At 47.5% G+C, this 23,283-nt stretch overlaps 1 long non-coding RNA gene across 2 annotated transcripts; it reads left to right on the plus strand.

Annotated features, from left to right (window-relative positions):
* Positions 1 to 9,550: 9,550 nt before the first annotated feature.
* On the plus strand, positions 9,551 to 22,737 carry LOC106019633 (uncharacterized). Of its 2 annotated transcripts, XR_001194614.5 has the most exons (3): positions 9,551 to 11,081; positions 16,807 to 16,953; positions 21,392 to 22,737. It is a non-coding gene; the product is annotated as an uncharacterized lncRNA (long non-coding RNA). The 2 variants fall into 2 exon arrangements; XR_003495797.3 differs by lacking the exon at positions 16,807 to 16,953.
* The last annotated feature ends 546 nt before the right edge of the window (positions 22,738 to 23,283 follow it).

Below are 23,283 nucleotides of genomic sequence, written 5' to 3' on the forward strand. Positions count from 1 at the left end.
ACGTAGGGAGTGAACCACTGGCAGTGCCTGGACGCTGGTGTTGCTCCGTAATGGGCTGCAGAATTTACATTTCCTCTCATGAAACCATCTGCCAGGAGGATCCTTGACCTTTTTTTTGTTTTGGGGCAGTAATCTAATTCCAGAGGATGGGGCTTAACAGATCTGAAACCCCCAGGTGATGGCTGGCGTGTCTGTGCTGCAGGGAGTTAAACTCAATCGTAGTCCGAAGGGTTATTAAAACTGAAAGCGTTTTAGCTATGCAAACTCAGGCTTGCAAGACCCACATGACCCAGAAACGTATTTTTCTTCCTTGAAATGTGCATTTATAGAAGAAGGGTGCTTCCCTGCCCTGGAGCCTGCGGGACATCCAACATCTCGTGGGCTTCTGAGGAGCCTCGCTGCGGAGCAGGACGGTCGGTCCCCAGGGAAGGGCTTGGGGCTAGGGGGGAGCCCAGCGCCCTGCCGTGGGTGTTGGGAGCCCTGGCCAGGTTGGGATTTTCGGGTTTCCCTCCTGCCTGAGCATAGCAGGGTGGCTACAGCCTGCGATCTTGCCGCAGGGATGGCTGGCAGAGGCTGAGTCCGAGTGCTGGAGCTGACTTAGCAGCGGCTGTCAGTAAAATCAGCCAGGCCTTGCGTCTGACTTAAATCTACGTGACTGCTGCAGAACTGGCACCCGCTTGGATCAAACGGGGACTTGCACTGCTGTCACCAGCAGGACGGCCCCCGATCGGCTGGAAGCACTTGGCACATCAGGTGCTTTGGGGCAGATTCTGCACTGTCTTCATCCTGGCACTGCTTAATCCTGGCGCCTCGGTGATGCAGCGTGATCCGATCCCCTGCAAACCTCTCCCTTCACCCCAGGATGTCCGTGCTGACCCAGCAGAGCCCCCGCTGGGGAGGTGGGCGCCTCTCCCACCTGGGGGTTGTTGCTCTTCCTTGGGCTGTTGGCTGCTAAACCTCCTGGGGAAAGAGATGGAGTTAAATGCTGTGGGTTCAATGGGTTGAGCAGTGACCCAGGGAACCCAAAGCCTGGGGTTTATGTTCAGAAGCTTTAATAAGATGCAAAACACCTTGCCAGAAACTAAGCAGGATAAAATCTTCAAATTTTATCCTTTCTTGTAGATCCAGCTTCATGTACACCACAAAACAAGAGTGATCTACCTCAATCCTAGTGCAAAACTGACAGCACTATGCCAATGATCTCTGCAGCTGTACAGAAACACACCTCGATGCTCGCCTGACCCCCGACTTCACATCCAAAAGCAGAGAGCACCACAGCTGGTACTGCTGTGTGATGCTGAAGCTGCCTAGCACTTGCCATTAAAGCCACTCAACTTCTGTTTCTTTTGACTTTGCCAGTTTTGAACAGCTTAGCCCCAAATTTGGCATACCAGCTGTCTGCCTCGGGCTGAGTGTGCTGCTGACTCCTTCCCCTGTATGGGAAGATGCAGGTAGGAAGGGGTTCTGCTGGGAAGGATATATTTAGGGGGAAATAGGATTAGGTTATATTTATGAAAAATGATTAATTTTTTGTTGAGTTGCTCATGCTTCTCTAACTGGTTTTTCCTCCCGTAGAATAACTCGCTGGCACAGATGAAATTCCAGACCAGTTCTGAAAGGAAGAAGCTCCTAAATGCCTTGACTTCAATTTAATAGCAGCGCTGATCGCCAGAACTGAAATCCCTTTCAAATGCAATTTAGCTTCTGTGTAGCGGTAGTGCCATTCCTGGGCTGGCTGAGTATCACGCAGCTCTGACTCTGGAATTGAAGTCATCGTAGCAATCTTTTCTTTTAATCACTTTCTCAGTTGTTTCACTTTTGTGTCTCAGGGCACTGTTCTCAGCCCAGCAGTGCTATTAGCGGTGTCCACGTGGGGCTGGAGAAGGTTTCGATCACCACCACATTTTCAGAATGACGAAAAGGGTTTGAGAGGTGCAAAGCAGAGATCAGCAATAAACCTGGTGGCTGCCCCTGCTTCCCCAGGGCTTTTTTTCTGTCCTGCTCTTCCTCACAATGAGCAGAAATCACCCCTAGCTCTGGGAAGGGCCACAGCTGAGCTGTGGTTGCACCCCAGGATCAGGCACAGGCAGATAGAGCATTGGCTGTGTGGTTAGTTGAGGTCTGAAGGTCTTAAAAAAGGTGTGGGAGACAAGTCCTGGTGGGATTTTTGCATCCCAACACTTACGTTTGTAGAGTGAACAACCTGGGGGTGACCAAGGAACAAGGTGGGGAGAGGGACCATTTGCTTATTCACAGCATAAAGAGCGTGTAACCCACAGTGTGATGTCCAAGAGCAGACCAAGGGGCAGATGATCTTTTATTTTGCGTTGCTCTTTCAGCTGCTTGCTGTGCTTACCTTCCATTTCCATCGTACAGGCTGATCACTCCTCTGTGAGGAGAAATCGAAAGAGATTTGGAGAACTGGTTGCTGGCTGGGTGAAGTTATTGTGCCTGTCATCTCAGAGCAAAAGATTCAGCTTTAAAAACTAAACCTGAAATACTTGGGGACAGATGCTACTCTCAAAAATACACTTACTTTTATTTATTATTTTTTTAAATAAGATTAAATAGGAAATAATTGTGGGCAGAATTTAGATAATCAGCAGACTGTCTGATTTGTGGGTGACAGTGAGAATTTGCAGCTGGAGGAATGAAATCCTGCAGACCAAAAATGACACATAAAAAAAATCCACACTGAAGGAAGGATGTATGTAAGGAGGCCAGGCAAAGGCTGGGACGAAAATCAGATTTCCTGACAGATGATATCTTTAGGTCTGTCTTTTTAAGGAGAGAAGAGACTAATGAGTGCAATAGCAACTGGTAACCAGCTTCTGGCCATTTTAAGCTATCATTGAGCTCTGAAACACTGAAATGAGATTTATTACATCTGCCAGAGTGGTGTACCTCTCTGGAGGCTCTACGTGTCTGTGACCTTAGAATACTTCTTTAGTTACACGGTGATCAAATTGTTAATAAAAACGAAATGCTACCCACTCAAAAGCAAACACTTTAAACTAGTTTAGCTGTTCTTGAGATATTTATTTGAAAACATGCAACATCAGTTAGACATTGTTTTGTTTTGGGCAATTTATCCTGCACAGCAGCCTTGATCCAGCAGGAAGAAGGGTGTCAGAAGCTGATTTTGCAAGAGCTGTGTCTTGGAAGAAACAAATGAGATGAAGCAGTAGTCTTCCTTTTTAAGCAGAAATTGTAAATAGAGTAGAGGTTAGTGTGATCAAGTACTGGATGCTGCTCTAAAAATAAGATATTTGGGCTAAAGATGTGTCTCACAAGAGCTTTGGAATACATTAAGAGAGTGATGTTGTTGGTTGCAGACTTGCCAAATATTTTTCAGTCGAATGTTGAAATCCTCAAGGGCCCTGTTAAACTCTCATGCTTTCAAACCATTCAGTGTGTGGCAGAGTTGAAGGTGCGGAGTGTGGGGACGGAGGCGGCATCTTGGATCTGATGAGATCCTGGCTTCCTTTCACCTAAAAATAGCCTGGCTGTGACCCCCCAGCACGTCCACACTGCTGCCCTGCAGCAGCTCTCTCTGGGGAAGACGCTTGGTAGGAGAGTGGGAGGGGGACATCTGAGTAGAGTGGAGTGGAGTAGGGTGGAGTAGAGTAGGGTAGAGTAGAGTAGAGTAGGGTTGAGTAGGGTAGGGTAGAGTGGAGTGGAGTAGGGTTGAGTAGAGTAGAGTAGAGTAGAGTAGAGTAGAGTAGAGTAGAGTAGAGTAGAGTAGAGTGGAATAGAACAGAACAGAACAGAACAGAATAGAATAGAATAGAATAGAATAGAATAGAATAGAATAGAATAGAATAGAATAGAATAGAATAGAATAGAATAGAATAGAATAGAATAGAATAGTCCCTTCAGTTGGAAGGGACCTACAAAGTTCATCAAGCCCACCTGCCTGACCAGTTCAGGTCTAGCCCAAAATTAAAGTACATTATTGAGGGCATTATCCGAAGGCCTGCTGAACACTGAAACACTGAACTACTCTAAGTAAACTTAGAGAGAGGAAATCCATTAATTAATTAAATTTAATTAATCAAATGCACTAATTTTCCTCTAGTGCTGCTGCAGAAGAATACTTCCTTGTGTCAGCTTCACTCCAGGCACTGACAAGAGAGATCTTTGTTGTTGTTCCTTGGGTGGCAGCTGCTAATACAGGGAGAAAAACTGGAGAAGCCTCTATTGCGTTGGCCAACATGGTGCAGGTGAATTATGTCAGTGAGCTTTTTTTGGGGTGTATGCAATTAGTTGAAGGGAACGGCACAAAGGCATTGCTCTTTTCTCTGTTCATCCCTGTGAAACCCTCAAAGGTAACTTGAGATGCCACTAATATTTTTCTCTCCAATTCAACGTGTACTTTTTACTTTTGCCAGTATTCCCAAGAAGACAGGTAAATAAATAAGCAGGTAAATTTGCTCCATGTATTTCTGCAATGCAGTTCAGCCCTGATGCATGTCTGGTGGTTGTGTATGTACATGTGAAAGGTCTCCTGGGCCCTCTGATAAATAGGAGGCTAGCACTGCCTACCAGTCACATCCAGACAGTTTCCCTTGTAACCGGGCTATTTTCCCACTGAGGTGTTTGTATTGCTGCTCATCACTATGGTTTGGTGAGTGCTCGTTTCCCATAAAACTTATTTTCATATCAACTTTGATTGCTTATGACACAATGATTGGAACAGATAACCAGATTTTTAATGATTTTTTCTTCCTGACATGCTTGGGTTTCCCCAGTTTATTAATACATTCAATGCAGTTGATGTCACAGAATCATCTTTGCTTTATTTCCCTTTCCAAAAAAGCCAAACACATCTTCTTCAAGCATTACCTAAACAAGAAACAACTCACCTCAAACTGTGAAACAAAAGCATCACAAATTTTGATTAAATAGACCCAGAGTTCTACAACAAAAGAATTAAGCCAAGGAGCCTGCTGGGACAGGTCCCATTTGTTGGTGTGCAAACCCTGCTTGCCCCATGCCTCTTGGGAGTGTTTCTTCACCACCTTGCCATGCTTGGAGGAGTACCCGAGTCCTGACGGCAGAGATGTGAGCCCTGTCACTCCTGTTTGGCTTGCTGCAGTAGCAGAGGGCTGCAGCAGTTGTCCCTGGGCCGAGGTGATTGACTAGAAGTGATTTTTCACCAGGTGACATTTACAATAATTACATGGCGCTCTGCTCGCTCCAGAGGAAATAATCAGCCTGACCTTCAAAAGGCTCTGCGGAAAGCGGGTCTTGTGAAAACAATTATTTGAACCTCCTGCCACGGCTGCTCCTGGTGCAGATAGGAAATTAGGAAAGTGTACTGTGTGGAAGGTGAGCAGAGAGCCAGGCGTGAGGATCGGGAGACTTGAGGGAAACTAGATTTCCTTCTGAAATCCTGCAAGTTCTCCACTTCTGCTTCTCTCTGCTGGGCTGCAGGCAGGGGAGAGGCCGAGATGAAGTGCTGGGGATGGGGCTGGGCTAGCAGAGCTCCTGCACAACTGGGATGGGTCCATGGCTGGACCCCCTGCTCCAGCTCCTGGAAAAAAGACTTCAGACTCCCACCTCACCTGGGGCTTTGCATGTGAGACACGTAGCTGTGTCCCGGCCACAATCATACCCCACAGAGCACGGGTGGCACCGGGTGGCTCCAGATGGCCCTGCCAGCATCAGCCACTGTCACTCTGTGACTCTGTAAGGTGACTCTGAATCTTGTTAGTTCATCCCAGCCACTCAGGCCCCCCACGCGAGGTGCCTCCTCGCCAGGAGTGCTGCTCCTGCCACATCTGCACCGCTCGTGTATGGATGCAGACGTCAGTCTGAGGGAGCTGCGGTCGAAGGGAGCTGCTTCAAACCAGCAAAGCCACAGCATGCAAAAGCCCGGGTTTTGATTTGCTGCACTCAGGCCTTTTCTAAATAAACCTGGTCCAAAAATAACAACCGCTGGTTTACTGATTTTTTGAACAGGATAGCGAAACCAGCTAGGAACAGTTTCCCAATACCAATATTGTTTCTGATATCCCTGCACCCACATTCTTGCTGTTAAGCAAACTGCATCCAGACTGGAATATTTAAAAATAGATTTATTTTTATTTTCAGTGAAATTATACTTATTCTCTTTTAATTAAAAAAAAAAAGTGAACAAACTTTAAATAAACAATACATAAATAATCATTCTCAAGCTGAGAGAAAGCTGGGACAATGACTCATTTTGGCTGATCCTGAAAAGGAAGCCAGAAGTGTTGTCTCCCCATCCTCTCTTCCAGCCAGTAAAGCAGGCTGTCTCGTTAGAGGAATATAATTAGCTGTTAGCTTAATTGAGGGTTGCTAGACACGCCGTGTGGACGTGGTGACAGTGCAGCCGGGTGCCGGCCGCCGGGCTGTGCCGGAGCCCGCAGCAGGGGCAGTGGGATTGCAGGCACGTTTCTGGCTCTGCCTTCCCACAGCGCTGGGACAAAGCCCTGCGCAGCGCTGGAGGTCCCAGCTCGCTGTGTTCCCTCGCAGCTGCTCCGTGCAGAAGCTGGGTTCCCTCCAGCGGGAGCCCTGGGGCTGAGCGAGGACGTGGCCGTGTGTGCTCCCAGCCAGAGGAGCCCCAGCTTTCCCCCAGCTTCCTGCCCTGCAGGCTGTGGGGACACCCCGCTGAGCAGCAGAGCTGCTTCCACCTGCCTCGAAGGTAGTGCAAACCCAGCGGGACATCCCCCTGATGGGCATCCCCCTGATGGGCAGCGTCCCGTTATCATGATTATCGCACATCCTTCTCCGAGGAGCCTTGTAAGGCGATGGGGAAGGTCTGTAAGCCTGCCAATTCCCGGAGCCAGGCTCTCCGTACCTTCTGAAGCGGAGCCCAAACATCTGCTGAGCAAGCGTGGATTGGTCAGAGAGCTGCTGGTGACTCAGAAGAGGAAGCCGAGGCATGGGCTGCCTATTTTTAGCTGTCAGTAAATGCACCGAAGTGCTGCACCGCCGAGCCGAAGGAAGGGCGAGCGAACCCTGCGTGCCCTATTTAGGGAATAAATGTGAGATACTTGCACCCACTTCTAAGCCTGAATTATAGGTAGTGCTGGGGAGAGGGGTGCCTGGCAGGAGGAGTCCCTGGGCATGGCTCTGCGTGGCTCAGGATGAGCTGCTCTGCTGCAGAAAGGCAAGCTGACCGCCTGCAGGAAAACACACGAGGGATGTGGGCAGCCACCTCCCAGCGCGTTACACCTGCCTGGCCGTGCTCAGCCCACCTGGAAAGGGGTGAAAATAAGAGAACTTAGGGCACTGCCAGGCTTTTCTCTTACAAAGAACAGTAAGAAAGAAAATGATGCAACAATTTCTGTACCTATGCATGTAATAAATATATAGTAAACACATATAATATATATACACGCTATATGTCGGTATGAAGAAGGTTCTCTTCACCTCGTATGAGAATCCGAGAAGATATTCAGGGAGAGTGACAGCCTCTAGGTTCATAACAGAGACACGTTACTCAACCAGCAGAGAAGTAGCCTGCAGAGCGTTGCCACCAGATACCGCAAGCACCGAGAGTATATTAGGGCTGCAAGGAGGATTAGCCATTAGTATGTATGAAACGATATACCCAGAGATGCTGGTAAATTTTAACAAATCCAATTTCTGCCTGAAATTTCTTCTGTTATTGTTGACAGTAACGCCAGTTTTGATTGAAAAGGAGAAGAAAAAAAGCCACTTTCTTTTCTACATGACCATGCCTGTGCTGCATGGGCTCGGTTCCTTCCCTTGTCTTTGTTTTCAAGACTTTCACACATCAGAGAGGTGAGAAACCTTTCCACCTTCAACCAGCCTTGGCAGTGCAGTAGTTTCACAGGGCAAAACAGCACAAAAGTGTGAGCTGACCACTACGTGAAACGAGCCTGAGTGCAAAGAGGGCAGCAAATGGGTCTCAGCAGGACACCCGTGTGTGTGTCCTGGCTGGTGGGCTCTTTCCTCAGCAGCAGATCTCCAGACAGGAGCAGGGCAGAAACTGGGTGAGGTGCTAGGGATCTGGTCGGGTTGCTGCTGGCACAGCATGTGTTCTCTAAAAAGAGACCAAGAGAGCTTATTCCACCTCCATCTGTCATCGGTGGTGGGGTGGGCTGCTCTGCCGCAGGCACTGCTGTTCCTTAAAAGCTTCCAAATGCCACTCCACGGAGATTTTGTGGAGTTTTATTTGCCTGCAGTGGTTGTGGTCGCAGAGCCGCGTGATGGACTCGGAGGTAGGAGGCAGAGCATCTGCACCAAAACTACTTCAGGAATGAGAGATGATTCAACGCACCTAAAAATTCTGGTAGAGAACAAAATGGACAAATGACCCCCAATATGGGAAAGGAAGATGATAAATAATGACTCTCGGCTTTTCCTCATCATTCTCTAAGCATTAGCAGTGAGGAAAGGAGATGTAGGAGGATCTGTGCTCTGAATGCTCTTGCTTTCATTTTTAATCAAAAAATTGATTTTATCTTTGCCACTGCTCTGCGCTGGAGCTGGAGGGGGTGGTCTGTTGCTGGAGATGGCTGGGTTGAATCAGCTCCCTCCAAACCCATGCTGTGGGGCTGCAGGCCTTGGGTTGCACCTCAGAGGCGTGGGTGCTGGTGCTGGAAACATCACGACAAATTTCTCCTTTGTTCCCTCTCCTCCCAGCATTGCCCGCATGGATGGAAGAGCCGGGCTCATTTGTCCATTCTGGCAGAGGACGATGCAGGAGCTGCACAGAAATAGCATTTTCCCTGTGTTTTCCTGTAGCAAGCCAGCACTTATTCTATTATTGGTGCAAATGTTGTTGAGAAACTGAAGACTAAATGTTTAAAAGAAAGCTCTGCATGGGCAGCATTGGAGCTAAGTGAGTTTGGTGGCTGAATCACCCGACAGTAATCGCTTTAACCTGCTGGGCTACGGCCAGAACCATATCTTGAAGAATGCCACGTAATAAACAATTGATATTAAAGTTAATGTTCTTAAGTTTTCCCTGCAGAAACTCTGTCTGGGATTGCCTTTTCTTATGGTGGCTTTTTAATTGCCAGGTTCCTCATGGAGAGCCACAGCTCCTGCTCTCTGTGCCTCCAAAGCACCAGGCCAAGTTATAGTCCCACGTGCATGTCTGGGGCATTTGGGCCTCCAAGTGTGCATGTTTACTATTGAAACATGCGGTTTGGTTGTTTTTAGCAATTTCCTTGCAACAGTCTTTGCTATGGAGAAGGGTTCAGCTGTCTGACTGCTGACATTTTAGATGATGTGTCCCTCTCTTAGGTCTGGGTGCTCAGCTGCACAGCGGTTGCTTGTGGATCAGGACTGTAACATTGCCACTTCTGCTCCATCTTCATAAATCCATTTCCTTTTATATCTCTGAAGTACAGTATTACGTTTCATTATTTTTCTACTTGTACATGAGAAAACATTTTTTTTTGAAGTGCAGCAGCATCATTTGCACCTTTATTTTGTTTTATTACTTTTTTTTTTTCTTCATTGTAGAAGGTATTCACTCCTCTTTGTCCAATCACTTCTACTTTAAAATGTTTGGCCTTGTTTTCATCATACCATTATACCTTGGCTGACCTGCCTCAGCTAGTCAGGTTTAATCAGTGAGAAAGTACATGGTGTGTTTGCTTTTCCCTGAAAACCATTTTCTGCTCTGTAACAAATCTGAAGCCCTATAAAAACGCACCAACAGCCTGCACGAGTGCAGCTGGGGCTAAGGGGAGCGGGGTGGCCGTGAGCACAGCAGGGCCTGCAGCTGCTTCTGCTGCTGGTCCATCAAGGCTGTGGATGTTTTGGAGCTGGGGCTCTCGCTTCATGAGTAATTCACTGAGCAGCCCCTTGGGAAGAAGCTGGCACTTGCCCTGCAGATGGGATGGTGCCCATTTTATGAGCCTCTCTGCTGGTCATGAGGATTTCCTTCTGAAGGAAAGCTTAAAATAGAAGCCATGGGCTCCTGTGGCAGTGGACTGTGGAAGAGCAGCCTTTAGCAACTTTGTTTTTACCTGTTTGGGGCTGAATTTTCTTTGGTAGCCTCAGCCCAGCTCGGATATTAGAGCTGTGGTGAGCAGACATGTCGGTGCCTCGAGTGCTTCCCTCCACGGTGCTGATGAAGAGCTGCTTCAGCCCCTGCACACCTTCCCCTTCAACGTGAGACCTGCAGCAGCCATGGGCATGGCTATAGTGCCACAACTTTTCCTTACTGACCTGGACCAAAGCCTTCCCCATCTCCTAAAAGCTGTGTCTTCCCCAAAGGCCTGGACCCATGGAGCTCCGGCCCAGGCCGCCCAGCTCCCACACCCCTGCAGGTGGTTGCGGGGGGCCTAAAGAGATGTAAGAGAAGCAAGCACAGGGCCGAGCACGGTGTAAATACAGGAATATAATACAGGAATATATGCTTGGGCAGTGAGCTGAGAAAGCCTGAGCTGCCTTTGCTCCTTGCTGAAGGACAGGATCCATCCCAAGGTGTCGCGATGGCTGGTGCCCCATCCACCCTGCTGCCTCCCACCTGCGCCGTATTTTACGTTGCAAAGCATTAATTATTGCTGTAACAAACATTCCTGACCTCGTGCTCTGGCAGCAGCCAAAGCGAAAGGCAGTTGGGCATTCACACCAACTAAGTGGCAGCTGCAATTAACGCACCTCCGCGTAATTACGGCGCGGCACCTGGCCGTGGCTGGGAGGCTTGAGCAGAAGCCAGGTCGTGTGGGAGGAGGGCTTCCCCAGAGGCCCTGGTGAGCGCGGGGCTGGGCGGTGGATGGATTACAGCTGTGTGTTTAAAAATAACCCGCTAACTTTGCAGAGGAATGTATTTGTTATGGAGCCACTGGAAGGCCGGGGTAAGAGACCCGGGAGCGAGCTGGGAGCCGAGCCAGGAGACGGCTCCTGGGCACGATGCTCCCTGGGAGAGGAAGACTTGGGCTGCCGAGCGAGGAACCTGCTCCTGTTTGTTTGCTCTCCGTGTTCGGGGAAACAAGACTTTGTGTATGGTTTATGGGAGAAATAAACACCATTGCGCCAAGGAACTGCTTCGCTCGTCACCAGTTGTGTTGTAGTGGAAACAACCTGGCAAGACCCCACATGTTGGCTAATCCCCGGGCCAGATGGAGGTAACAATATGTTTAAAGTGTTAATTAACTAGTTCGCTGCATGTCTGATTTACTGTTTTTAAGCAAGTTGCTAAGAAGGCTCATTTAAGAAATGCGTTTACCAGTGTGTCCTGGTTTACTGCTTGCACCCACAAAAGCTCAGCCTGAAAAGCAAAGTTGTTAGCTTGGGTGTAACAACAGGGATAATCATGTGAAGGACAGAGCCAAAAGCTGCAAAAGGACGAAGAGCATGGCACAGAACTGAAACAAGGGCCACACACACCTTTATTCCTGCAAGAAAAACACAGGGCTCTGAGGTTTCCTCCTTAAAAATACAGCTGTCAAAATTAACTCTTGATGATGGTGATGCTACAACAGGGAACTCCTGTGAGTGTAGGATTTGTGCACATATTCAGGTGAGGGTTTTCCCAAAGAGTGTCCCTACAACACAGCCCCAGCACACAGTGGGGTGGGAGGGAAGCAGGCGGGCAGGAAACCTGTGTAACTTCAGTGGAAGGGATTGCCTGCCCCCAAGGAGTGGATGAGGAGGAAGGGTGATGTGAGACAAAAAATGGGGCTGGAGCTGGTGTGCAGAGGAGCTGAGAGGGAGAAGAGGCAGGGACCAGGCCTGGGCCAGGGATGGCCTCGTTCCCTGGCCTGATGCTTGCTGTGGTTTTGTCTGCAGAGTGCATCTGCTCAGGGCATGGCAGAATTGAGCTGCCTCAGGGACATGTACAGCACCATGTTGACTCGGTCCTAGATCCAGACAAGGTGTCGGGGCGTCCGAAGGCTTTGTGTTTGCCCTCTGGGCATCTCTGCCAGTGGAAAAATTCCTCTTGGTGCATCTTATGCCCCAGAAGCTGCCTCAGAAAGCCGTGGCAGCAAAACATCCGTGCTGTAAACTGAACGTCCCTCCAGTGGCACCAGCCCGGAGCTTTTATTTAGTCTCGCAGCTCAGGCAGCAGATTTGCCTGCTGCGACGAGACGCGTGGAAGACAGGGTTTGTCATAGCTAGAAGAAGATGGTGCTCTTCAAACAGCTTGCAGAGCTGCTCTGAGGAGGAGTTGATCTGTGAGGCAGAAGGAACGAAATCAGGCCATATCTTCCTGAAGTGGAGATGATTTTTAAGTCTTGTGTGGTCAAGCAGCTCAGAGATGTGACTGCTTCTTCTCAGGTTCAGCCTCAGTTCTGATTTCCTGCAAGAAGGGCACTCGTGGAGGTCTGAGTGCTCCTGTCTTGGTGACGCCATCTCTGAGGCTATAAATCAGCACTTGCAGCAGGACATCAGCTTTGTTTTGGGGGGAGCCTTTGGGCATTCTCAGAGCTACACAAATATTGCAGAATCATTATTTCCTTCTTCTTAAAGAAAGCCACTTTTCACCATTTGCAGGATCACAATGAGGTCCAAGTTTAAAGCTGAGGCCCACTGGGACAAGTTTCTCCTTTCCCAGGCTTTCTCCCCCTTCCTCCCTAGCTCAGGAGGTGCAAGGGGAGCACAGGCTGGAGCCTGGGGTCTGTTTTCCCTGCTGAATGCTGCCGAGCACCCAGCATCACTGGGTGAACAGCAAGCCCTGGAGCATCTCCTCACTGCCTGTCCCTCCTCTTCCCATCTCCTTGAGAACCCAAGGAAGGGAACATGTGGGAAGGAGAAAGCCAATACTCAGATGAACAGAGAAGCAAAACAGTGCAAGAAATAATTTAAAACACAGGTCAGGCAGTCCCTGGGGCAATTAATCCCTCCTGCATGTCCATCCCCAATGGCATTTCTGCCCTGAGAGCCAGCCTGTTGATCAAAGGCCTGGCATGTTGGGCAGCAGAGCTGTATCTAACCTGGAAATAGTGGTGACAAGGGAAAAAAATGAGCAAGAAGGACAAATAACAAGTTTACTTTAGGTATATCAATAACTAGGCATGGTGTGTTTTGAAAATGCTGGAGTAAGGTGAGCTTTGAGAAGGAGACTGAAGGCAAACACAATAGCAGCTAGGTGTTTTCCTGACCTGGCCTTCCTCTTATTCATTTAAAGAACTTCCCTCTAACTACTCCTAACTTTATTGCTTAATTGCTAGGGAAAAAAAAACATAAAAACTGAGATAAAAATAAGGCTTTTACATTGGCTAAGCAGCAAGATGTCTTGCCTCAGAACCCTGAAACAGCTGGAAGAAATAAACCACCACAGGAGAAGTGTTGCTTAAAAAAAAAAAAAAAAAGCATCTCCTTTTCTGATATTTCATGTAATCAGAAATTTTCCATTGCTGCCTTTAGTTACACAGGGGCCTTTCATACACCCGTATCTGTTGATCTCTGATAAAATTGCACAAAGGAGGCAGCTCATTAGCTCTCACTTCTGCTCTGAGCATGTTTTGATGTGCAGATTGCTGACAGCACACAAAAAAAATCCTTTCTGGCTGTGTAGGTAGCTATAATAGCAGTATTGACAGTGTGTACCTGCTGCAGGCAAAACACAGGGGATTCTCCATCTCCTCAGTGTTTCATCTGAGGAATAACGACCAAGGGATGTGAAGAGTGATTGTGGGGTTGAACCTGATACAAAGCGTTCCCGTGAAACCTGCTTGCCAAAATGATGATCCAGTTCCAGTAATTCAGCACCCACTGTGGCATCTGAAGTCAGACCCTTGACATAAACTTTAAGTTTTAAAAATTCTTGCCATTACCAGCTAGTTATTGATTAAACTAATGATACCTTTTATTTTTATAAAGGCTTTCAAGCTCTGCCTTGTACAGACGGCTTCTCAAACATTTAACAATTCCAGGCATGAACAGTTTATCTGAACATTTTGCTTGCAATGCTGGAGACGACAAACAAAGCACTGTTGTGTTAGCGTGGGGAAGCAGAAAGCAAAACTAAACGAAACACTTCAGTTATCTAAACTGGCTGGAATTAAACAGCATAAATGAGAAGAAAGTCGCATCATCTTTTAACTAGAGAAAACGTCAGACATCAAAGCTGGGATCTTTAAAAAGAAAAATTGTTGGCAGCACTCTACATGTGTGCGTGACGGGCATGAAACTTTGTTTTTGCTTTGATTTCTTCCTTTCTGCTCTGAAAACATGGAGAGAGGTAAAATGACTCCATTAGAGTTAAATGCCTGTGCTCACTAATGGAACAAAGATAAAAAGCAAACAACAAATGCATTACTATGACGGTGTGGCTGCTCCATCATCTTAGCTGGTGCTTGTTTCTTTCCCTAAATTAAGAAAAGATGGTTTCAGGCTCAATTTAGGGTGGGATCCATCTTGCCTCTGTGGGTAAACATGAAGGCTGCATACTGGGGCTCAGAGAGAGCAGATGGCTCTGCAGTTTTGGGGTGGCTGCTTGCAGTGGTTTTACCTTGCTAGGCAGCTGAACTCCACCACAAAAACTCTCTCACTCCACTTCCTCAGAAGATGAGGGGAAGAAGAAAAGGAAAGAAAAACAACTCATGGGTTGAGATATGGATAATTTAATTAAGGGAAAAAATATTTATTAAGGGAAAAATAGTATTATTAAGCGAAAAATAGATAATTTAATTACTCCCTACTTCCCACCAATGAGCAATGCTTGACCACATCCTTGAAGCAGGGTCTCAATACGTAGTCATTGTTCAGGAGGACAGACGTTTTCACGAGAGCCCGTCTATCCCTTCTCTATCCCTTTTTGCAGCTTTCATTGCTGAGTGTGACACCGTATGCTATGGAATATCCCTTTGGTTGGTTTAGGTCAGCTGCCCTGGTGATGTCCTGTCCCCATCTCCTGCCCACCCCAGCCTGCGGGTTCTGGAGGGGATGGAAGGAGTCCTGATGCGGTACCAGCACCGCTCAGCAGCAGACACGACACTGGTGTGGTACCAGTAAAGCTGATGACACAGAACTGGGAGGAGTGGCTGATATATCAGTGTCATGCTGCCATCTAGATGGACCTCAACAGGCTGGAAAAATGGGCTGACAGGAACCTCGTGAAGCTCAACAAGGAGAAGGGCAGAGCCCTGCACCTGGGCTGGAACAACCCCAGGCACCAGCACAGGCTGGGGGCCTCCCAGCTGGGAAGCAGCTCTGCAGAAATGGACCCGGGGGTCCTGGTGGGCACCTATCACCAATAGGTGAAGGGAAGTGATCCTTCCCCTTTGCTCAGCTTGGTGAGGTTGGAGTACTGGGTCTGGTTCTGGGCTCCCCAGGACAAGAGAGACATGGACGTAATGGAGAGAGTCCAGCAGAAGGCCATGAGGATGATGGAGGTCCTGGAGCACCCCTCCTGTGAGGAGAGGCTGAGAGAGCTGGGACTGCTCAGCCTGGAGAAGAGGAGGTCCAGGGGATCCCATCACTGTCTGTAAATCCAGGACAGGAGGCCCTGGGCACAACCTGGCCCCCAGGAGGCTCCCCCTGAGCACCAGGAGCCCTTCTGTGCTGTGCGGGTGACGGAGCCCTGGCACAGGCTGCCCAGAGGCTGTGGGGTCTCCTCCTTGGAGCCCTTCAGCAGCCGCCTGGACGTGGTGCTGGGCACCCTGCTCTGGGTGTCCCTGCTTGGGCACGGGTGGCACCGGCTGGCTCCAGAGGGCCCTGCCGGCCTCAGCCACTCTGTCACTCTGTGGCATTGATGTTCCCCTCCTGTGGTGGTTTTACAAGAAGGGAACAATCAGGCCGGGGCCCTGCTTTGCTCTTGCTAATGGTGCTCCTCAGTGCCAAGGTGCTGATGCCCGGCTGGCACGGCCCTGCTGCAGCTACAGCAATTTGCAGAGGCAGACAGGAAAGGTCTGCTTCTGCACGGCCCAAGCTCCCCACTCAGCCAGTCAGTCACAGAAATTTGGTCTCTCCATGAATGGTGGCTGAAATTAGACCTGAGGAAAGTTCGTCTTTAATGTCAAGTGGCACTGTTTCATTATGCAGATTTTTTCAGAGCTGCAGCCAAATCAGTCCAGTGCTGCTTAATTGCTTAATATGATAAATCATGGCTTTTGCCAACTGCTTGCCTAATTATGTATTTTATTCACTGTAAACAACGGCTCTAAAAGGATGGAAGGGAGGCTGCGCAGGGTTTCCACTGCCAATCTGATGGGCCCGAGTACAGCAGCCATCTCCGCAGCTATACTTAGCTTGCTGCCACTGATGCAATAGAAACAGACCTCCAAGAAGTTATCTTTTATACTCCACTCTTCAAAATAATGACCCTTTTTACCATTTCTTTGGGGAAGTTGTGCTTCTGAAGGTTATTCGTCCTGCCTCCTGATGATTTGCCTATTCTATAAAACATCATTTGGCTTCTTTCGGTGTGTTCAGTCCAGAGCTTCAGAGCAGCCTTTGGCAAGACCTAGGAGAATCCTCTCCTTAGCTCCTGCCACTTCACCACAAGACTCAATCATTTTATATTTTATCTTATCTATTTTATTTTAATTTTATTTTTAATCTCAGTTCCAAGAATTACTGATAAACTGAAAAAAACAAAACAAAACAAAAAAAAAAAAAAAGAAAAAAAAAAAACAACCACAAAACATTATTTCTAAAGCAACTAAAAGTTTAGTTTCAGCTCAGAGCAAATTTAATTTTTTTAGTGGAAAGCTGGGAATTAAGGGATGGGATGAAGGTGATACATGGCAATTGTAGGGCAGAAGTCCCCTGCCTTTGGGAGCTCACAGCCTGCTGGATGTGAGCAGAGGGACGGTACTGTGCAGGGTGCATAGGAAAAAAGGGCAGCACAGCCACTGGCAGGCATGATGGTAGCTCACCACCCACCACACTGCCTTCTCGTGTCAGGGTGGCTGCTCCAGAGCAGTGCTGGTGGAAGAGGCGAGACCAAACGCGTTCCCACCACCACGGGAGGTTTCCTGGCGTCACTTCACAAACACCCCCACCCAGCAGCGCCCCGTCAACAGAAAACAGCTTTCCACTTCAGCAATGCTGGTGAGGTTCATACATTTTAATGCTCATATACTGACTGCTCTTTTCAGTCTGCTTTAATTGAAAGATAAGCTGAATTTCTTATCTTGTTCTTCTGCAGTAGGAGTTCAATCTTGAAGCAGCACATTTTCCTGCTGTGTTCCAAATACATTTGAATTAAGCATGGTCATAATATTGGAGAAAGCATCAACCTCTATATAAAATCATCGTTTGTACCGAGGGAGCTGTATAATACTGTATTTTAAAGTGATGGTCATTACAATCAACTGTTTGGGCCATTCCAGCTGAGGAGAAAAGCATCCAAGCCATCTGTATCACATAGTGAAATATAAATGTCTTGTTTTTAAACTGCTGAAAATGAAAGGTGTTTGACTTCAGGGGATTCAATATCACTTCAAATATATTTTTTTTTTGCATCAGATTTCACAGCACGATAAACCAACTCTGAATTTGACGTCTCAGCTCCCTGCTTGCAGGTACCCTGTGTTTTTTTTTAGAGAAAGGTGATTTCAGAAATAAAAACCTAAGGTCCACTCACGGAAATATTTGCAGAGACTGTGATCGTAAGTGCAAAAACCACTATTCGAGCTGCAAGTAACAACTGCTCAACCCTGCACACCAGTAGATAAGTGCCCCCGGACTAGCAGCTGCATGGTGGATGGCTGCAGCTGGTTGCTCTGTAGCTGCATGAGCACCTTTGAAATGCATTTTGTGCACGTTCTTTTCATGTGAGCTGAAGCCACGCTTCCTGTGTTGAAAATCTGCATTAAAATTTATTTCCATAGAAATTCCAAAAGTTATTAGATTTATCCTTGCATTTTGTGAGCAACACAGCAACACCTACATGTTTCCTGGTATTTTATTTTTACTTTTTTTTTTTCCTGTTTTCTCCCCCCCCCCCCCCTTTTTTTTTTTTTTTTAAAGCTGAATAACTATCATGGGAAGATGCATTTTTTTTAATTTATTTATTTTTTAGCAAAACAGTACTTCAAAGCTAGCACCATCAGAGGTTACTTACTGTGACTCAGATTTATGGACAAGGCACTGCAAAGGCTTTGGGCTCTCATTTTAATACGGCTATACTCTCCCAATTTGTAGCTCTAATCTCAGTCTTTCCAAGATTATACCAGGAAAACACATCCTGAGATTCAGAGAATTCTGCTGCTCCAATGTTTGGACAGTTTGGCTAAAAAAAATTTAAGATCATGGATTTTCACTCCCTGGTCACAGCAGATTTTTTTAAAAGAACAAGGTAATACACTTGAAATCTGTACTTTATCTTAGTAGGTCTTCTTGGCATTAAGCTCATGCTGAATAATTTAGTAAGTTTCATCAAAATCATCTGAGAACTGTACAACTGAGAAAACCGTATTTCTAAAGGTTTTTTTTTAGCACTAAAACTGCTGATGCAAGATGCAAAAGCTTTATCTTGTAGATCCCAGACTGAGTTAAAAAGCAACTACACTTGCAGAAGATTAGTTGAAGAGTTTCGTATAAGGTCATCCTTTTGCATTAGACACACACCGAGAGCAAGTAGACCATTTTCAGAGCGAAGGCATGGGTTGCATGGATCGACTTTGAAGTGCTCTCCGGTGCTGGTGACCTTTAGCTCTCAAATTTCTTCTACACTTAAGGTTCCCAGAAACCTGCCATAAACCTGTGAGGCACCTGAGAAGCGCAAACACAGTGGGCCCCCAGCAAGATGGAAATCCCAAGCTTTTGAGAGCATTTGCTGGAGTAAAAGGGTCTGGGGGAGTGAGGGGCTGCGACATTGCAGACACTGACATGTAGGCTGGGGAATGATGGAAGAGCTTGCAAATTCAGGGGAAGTAAATGGCATGGAAAGGCATGAAAGGTTACAAACATAAGCAAAATTGGTTTCACAGGTTACCCCCATGCTCACTCTCTGTGTGCCACCACCTATGTGTAGGATTTGAGTAGGTGATGTTACAGAAAGTTATTCTTAGTAGCATAGAGAGGAATGTCTCACATGGAGTTGGTGAAGATTTACTCTGTCCAGTCAATCCCAGGACTGAGATGAGTTCAAAGTGGGTTAAATCTTTAATGCTGCAACTGGTATTTGGACAGCAGCTTAAGGGAAACACAAGCCATAGCACCAAGGTCCTCAGAGTTTATCCTTGTCTTGTCCTGTGGCAGGCAACCACCACAGACAGGTCAAGCAGTTTTGATGCCTTCTGGTTCACCTTGATGGGGCACTCCATCCCACAGGGCTTTTGTGGCAAAAAGTCAGTGTGTGCCTCTCCTTTCTGTGGCTTTAAGCATGGTTTATTCTTTATTAAGCATAGTTTATTCTTCTGGAGAACTAGTGCCTTGTCAGTTGTGCAAGAATTGTATGTAGTTTTGAACTTGGAGAGACCCTGTCTCCATCCCTGTTCTATATTTTCCATATCCTTTCCCACCTGAAAGCCTTAATCTTGAGTTCTGAAGCACAGACCATGAGCATATTGGCCTCCAGTTGTCCAAAAAATACTTTCAGCTGGAAATACTTTCAATTGGAAAATCTTACTTGGACCTTAGTAAACTATGAGGAAAGGTAGGAGTAGTTCTCAAAGGCCCTTGTAACTTTGTGGATGAGTCTGCATTGACTTGTGTGAGCTTCTTGTGATCCTGTGATCCCTGAAGCCCTGTGGTTGACCAAGAAAATTATTTTGCTCCTCAGAAACTTAGGTAACTGTGTGGATGATGAAGAATAGGAATACGTGTTCTGTGCGTTGTCTCCATATGGCAGTGAAAGCCTGTTCATATGAACTCATCACTACCCTCAGAAGTCCCAGGGATCTACAGCCCTTTCTGTAACAACAAACACAGCTCATGGGACCTGGTTTCCACCCAGTGGCCATGGACTGCTGGCCACTAGGACGTGCCAAGCTCCCATACTGCTGCAACTCTCCACTCCAGATCTACACCCTGGGCTCTGCACCTCTGGGTTTGGTTTGCTGTAGGTCTCAAGGAAAGCAGATTTTCTCCTCTGAAGGTTTTGAAACTCCTTTGGTGGTGTCTCATTTATAGAACTGTTCTCTTCCAGTGGTCCACACGTAGTATCTCAGGACCAGTGCCCTGCACATCACAGCTAGTCATCCAACAGCTGGTCTCTGGGCAGTTGTCCCCACCATCACCAGGATTTCCATCTGATCTCACACCCCGGAGCATCAGGGCATGAGTGTGCCATGTGGTGGGGGACAGTGCAGCCCTTGGCCCCTGCATACCCTGCTTCCAACTGCTTGTCCACGCAGAGAGAGGTGTATGGGCAGGGAAGGTGCGAGGCCACATGGGTATGTAAGTATCTCATATGATAATTTGGGGCACTTGAGAAACAGCCGTGTTGTTGGGGCCTCTATTCGGAATGTGTCACACTTGCCCAGTGCCTACCTCAGATACTTTTTGAGCATTTACTTTTTAAACTGAGCTATATAAGTGCCTATTTATCCTCCAGAAGGTGAGCCAGTTCTGCTGGCCTCCTGTATGAGAGTCACTGGCATTTGGGGCTTGTCAGGGGGCTGACAGCCCCAAATGAGTTACTCTTCAAGGCACAAGGATCCTGCTCCCAACCAAGAGCTATTATTTAGGGCTCAATTCATCTTTTGTCTGAGTCTTGCCCTCGGCAGCTGGCTGGAGCTCCTTGCAGCTTGCTCACTGCTGTGTGATGCGTGGTGGTGCCGGCCTTTGTCTACAACTCCACTTGCCTCCCTCTTTCCTGGATTATCCTTCAGCCCAGCGGTGCTTACCAAGCTGTGGCTGTCCCCAGGATTTCTCCAACCCAGCAGCACGTGTGGTGTGTCTGTGGGCTCGGAGACATCCCTGCCATGAGCGTGCAGGGCTCGGCAGGGTCCTTTGTGTCCTCCTTGGGCCTCGCATGCGAATCCTGTATTGTTTCCAGACAAAGCGAAATTCAGTTCTGCGCTGTGCCGGCAGCCTGATACCTTTTTCTTTCCTTTCTCTTAGAATTACGGACTTTTAAATCCGTGCTATGCTCTTTGTGGAGGGAGTTGAGCCCATTTATCTTACTCTGGTGAAAGCAGCTGCTGTGTTTGCAGAGCAGCAGAGGGCTGGGCCCAGGGGCTTAAGCCAAAGGCCAGCTGTGACCAGCCCAGGTTTTTCTCACCCAGACTGTCCAGTTAAAATAGTTAGGGATGATTTTTAATTGCAAAACTTAGGGTTTTGTGGAATTCAGTAGTATGTCTGGGGGATGATACGTCTGGGGGACATTTGAAGCACATTCTGAAGCAAATAACACATCGGTAAAGTGCCCACAATGCTACAAGGCATGGGGGAAGAGGCCTCAGAAAATGTAAATTTGCCTTACAGTTTGTTGTGGCTCTTACTTTAAGAATTATATATAAAAAAATATCAAAGCTATGTGGGTGGTGTTCAAAGATGAATTTCAATGACATTTAGAGCCTTTTGAATTTTTTCCTTGCAGAAGTAAGTCTCTCGTTCGCTTCGAGGCTGGGATGGAAGCTGAGTTACTCCAAGCAATGTGTGGCAGCGAACAGATCCCAACACCACTGGGTTTCTGCCGTCTCAGTGCAGCTTCTTGCACCACTCCTCAGTTGGGTGGACCTGGGTTTTGGGCTCAGCTCTTGCACGAGGAGCAGATCCATTCAATATTTTGGTTTTGTGACTGTGGTAAACTCCTGAGTTGTCCATGATACTGTGCTTCATTTATGGCCAATTTTGGGTGCTACGTAACAGATGCCAGAAGTGTTTTGTTTTGACTCAGCAGAGATCAGCACCCTTCCCCATGCAGCATCTATTCGTGTCTGAGCCAAGTAACTCTTCCTTTAAAATCTGTCAGCCTTTTCTACAGAAATAAATGCCCAAGAGAGGAGGAGAGAGGCTGGGGACAGAAAAAATGTTGAGGTGTGAATAGGCATGTAAAAATGGCTTGGAATGTCTTCCGGGCAAGGAAGTGTGCAATTTGTTAGCACTGCTGGGCCTTTCCCTCTGCTCCTTTGCCTGTGGCTTGTTTCCTCCTATTTATGTGAAGCCCAGAGCTTGTGCTGCAGGCTGAAAGCAGCAGAGTGGAGAAGAGAAGCCAAAAATTTAGGAGAAAGTTAGCCCAGCTTGTGATGCCCTTGGGAAATCAGTGTGATGGGAAAGTTGAACCTTTCCTTCCTCCCATTTTCTAACTGCAGACGTTGCCCTTGTCTGAGGATCAGACCAGATTTTGAGCTCCCCTGGCGGTACGCGTGCTGCCCACCGCAGCAGCCTCCCGTAGTAACGCAGAACGCAGGATACAAATAACACAGCCACAAAGTGTGTGAAAGGAAGCTGTGGGCTCCCCGGCTCGGGGCGGAGGTTCCCCAGCCTCGCTGGGGTTGTGTTCGGCACCACCAGGACCCATCCGAGCCTAAGGTTCAGTGCCTCTTGTCACCAAGCTGTCTGCGGTTGGAAAAGAGGGCACGAGAGGACACGGAGACCGCTGGAGGAACACAAATAGTAGGGTCACACTTGTGCTTGCAAGGACCACGGCTTTGTTCTCAGGGCGTAGTCTCGCTTCAAGGATGTGCACTGGTCAGGGCTGCTCTGCAGGGCCGAGGCTGAGGATCACACCTCAGCTTGAATCTGATATGAAAGGCTTCTCTCACCCAAGAGCAGTCCCCTCCCAGAGAAGAGCCAGCTGCCCAGAGAGATATCATCAGCACGAGGAGATTTTTCCTTTACCCTGTTGCAAACGCTGTGGCTGCATGCAAGATGGGAAAGAACAAAGACATTTCTTGCCTTGCCAGCCCCCCTGGTGCTAAATAAACATCCACACGGTCTGCACGGTACTTTGTCTGCTGTTGGGGCACCTCGGCTTCACACAAATTAATCTACCTGATGAATACTTCCGCCTGTTTGATTTTTCTGCCTCCCTCCTAGACAACTCTATTTTACCTTTTTTTCAAAGCTCTGGTAATTCACCTGGTCCCTTGAGCAATTGCTCATTTTATTTTGGAAAGGAAATGCATTTATCCTTTTTTTTTTTTTTTAATTCTCATTTTGTCCCCGGTAATATGAATAATGCATGTGCTGTCATGCAATTAGTCCACTGAGCTACAAAAGAAATCTTAATACCCAGGTTTCTGATGGCATCAGGTAGGAAGGCTGCTGCTACCGACATTTTCTGTGCTTCAATTTTTCGTCACGTACCCTCGTAATCTCCCCTGTTGTTTGACCAGCCGATGGTTTTCATTTCTAATGAACAAAATCGCTCTGTGAATCCGTGATAACCAAAGGTTTCGGATAAATGAATTTCACCGGGTCATTAAATCATAACAGCACAAACAAAATAGGATAAAGGAATCCAAATATCCTTGCTGCCACTTGGGC

Source organism: Anas platyrhynchos, chromosome 2, assembly GCF_047663525.1.
Source record: "Anas platyrhynchos isolate ZD024472 breed Pekin duck chromosome 2, IASCAAS_PekinDuck_T2T, whole genome shotgun sequence".
In the NCBI taxonomy this organism is placed as follows: Eukaryota; Metazoa; Chordata; class Aves; order Anseriformes; family Anatidae; genus Anas; species Anas platyrhynchos.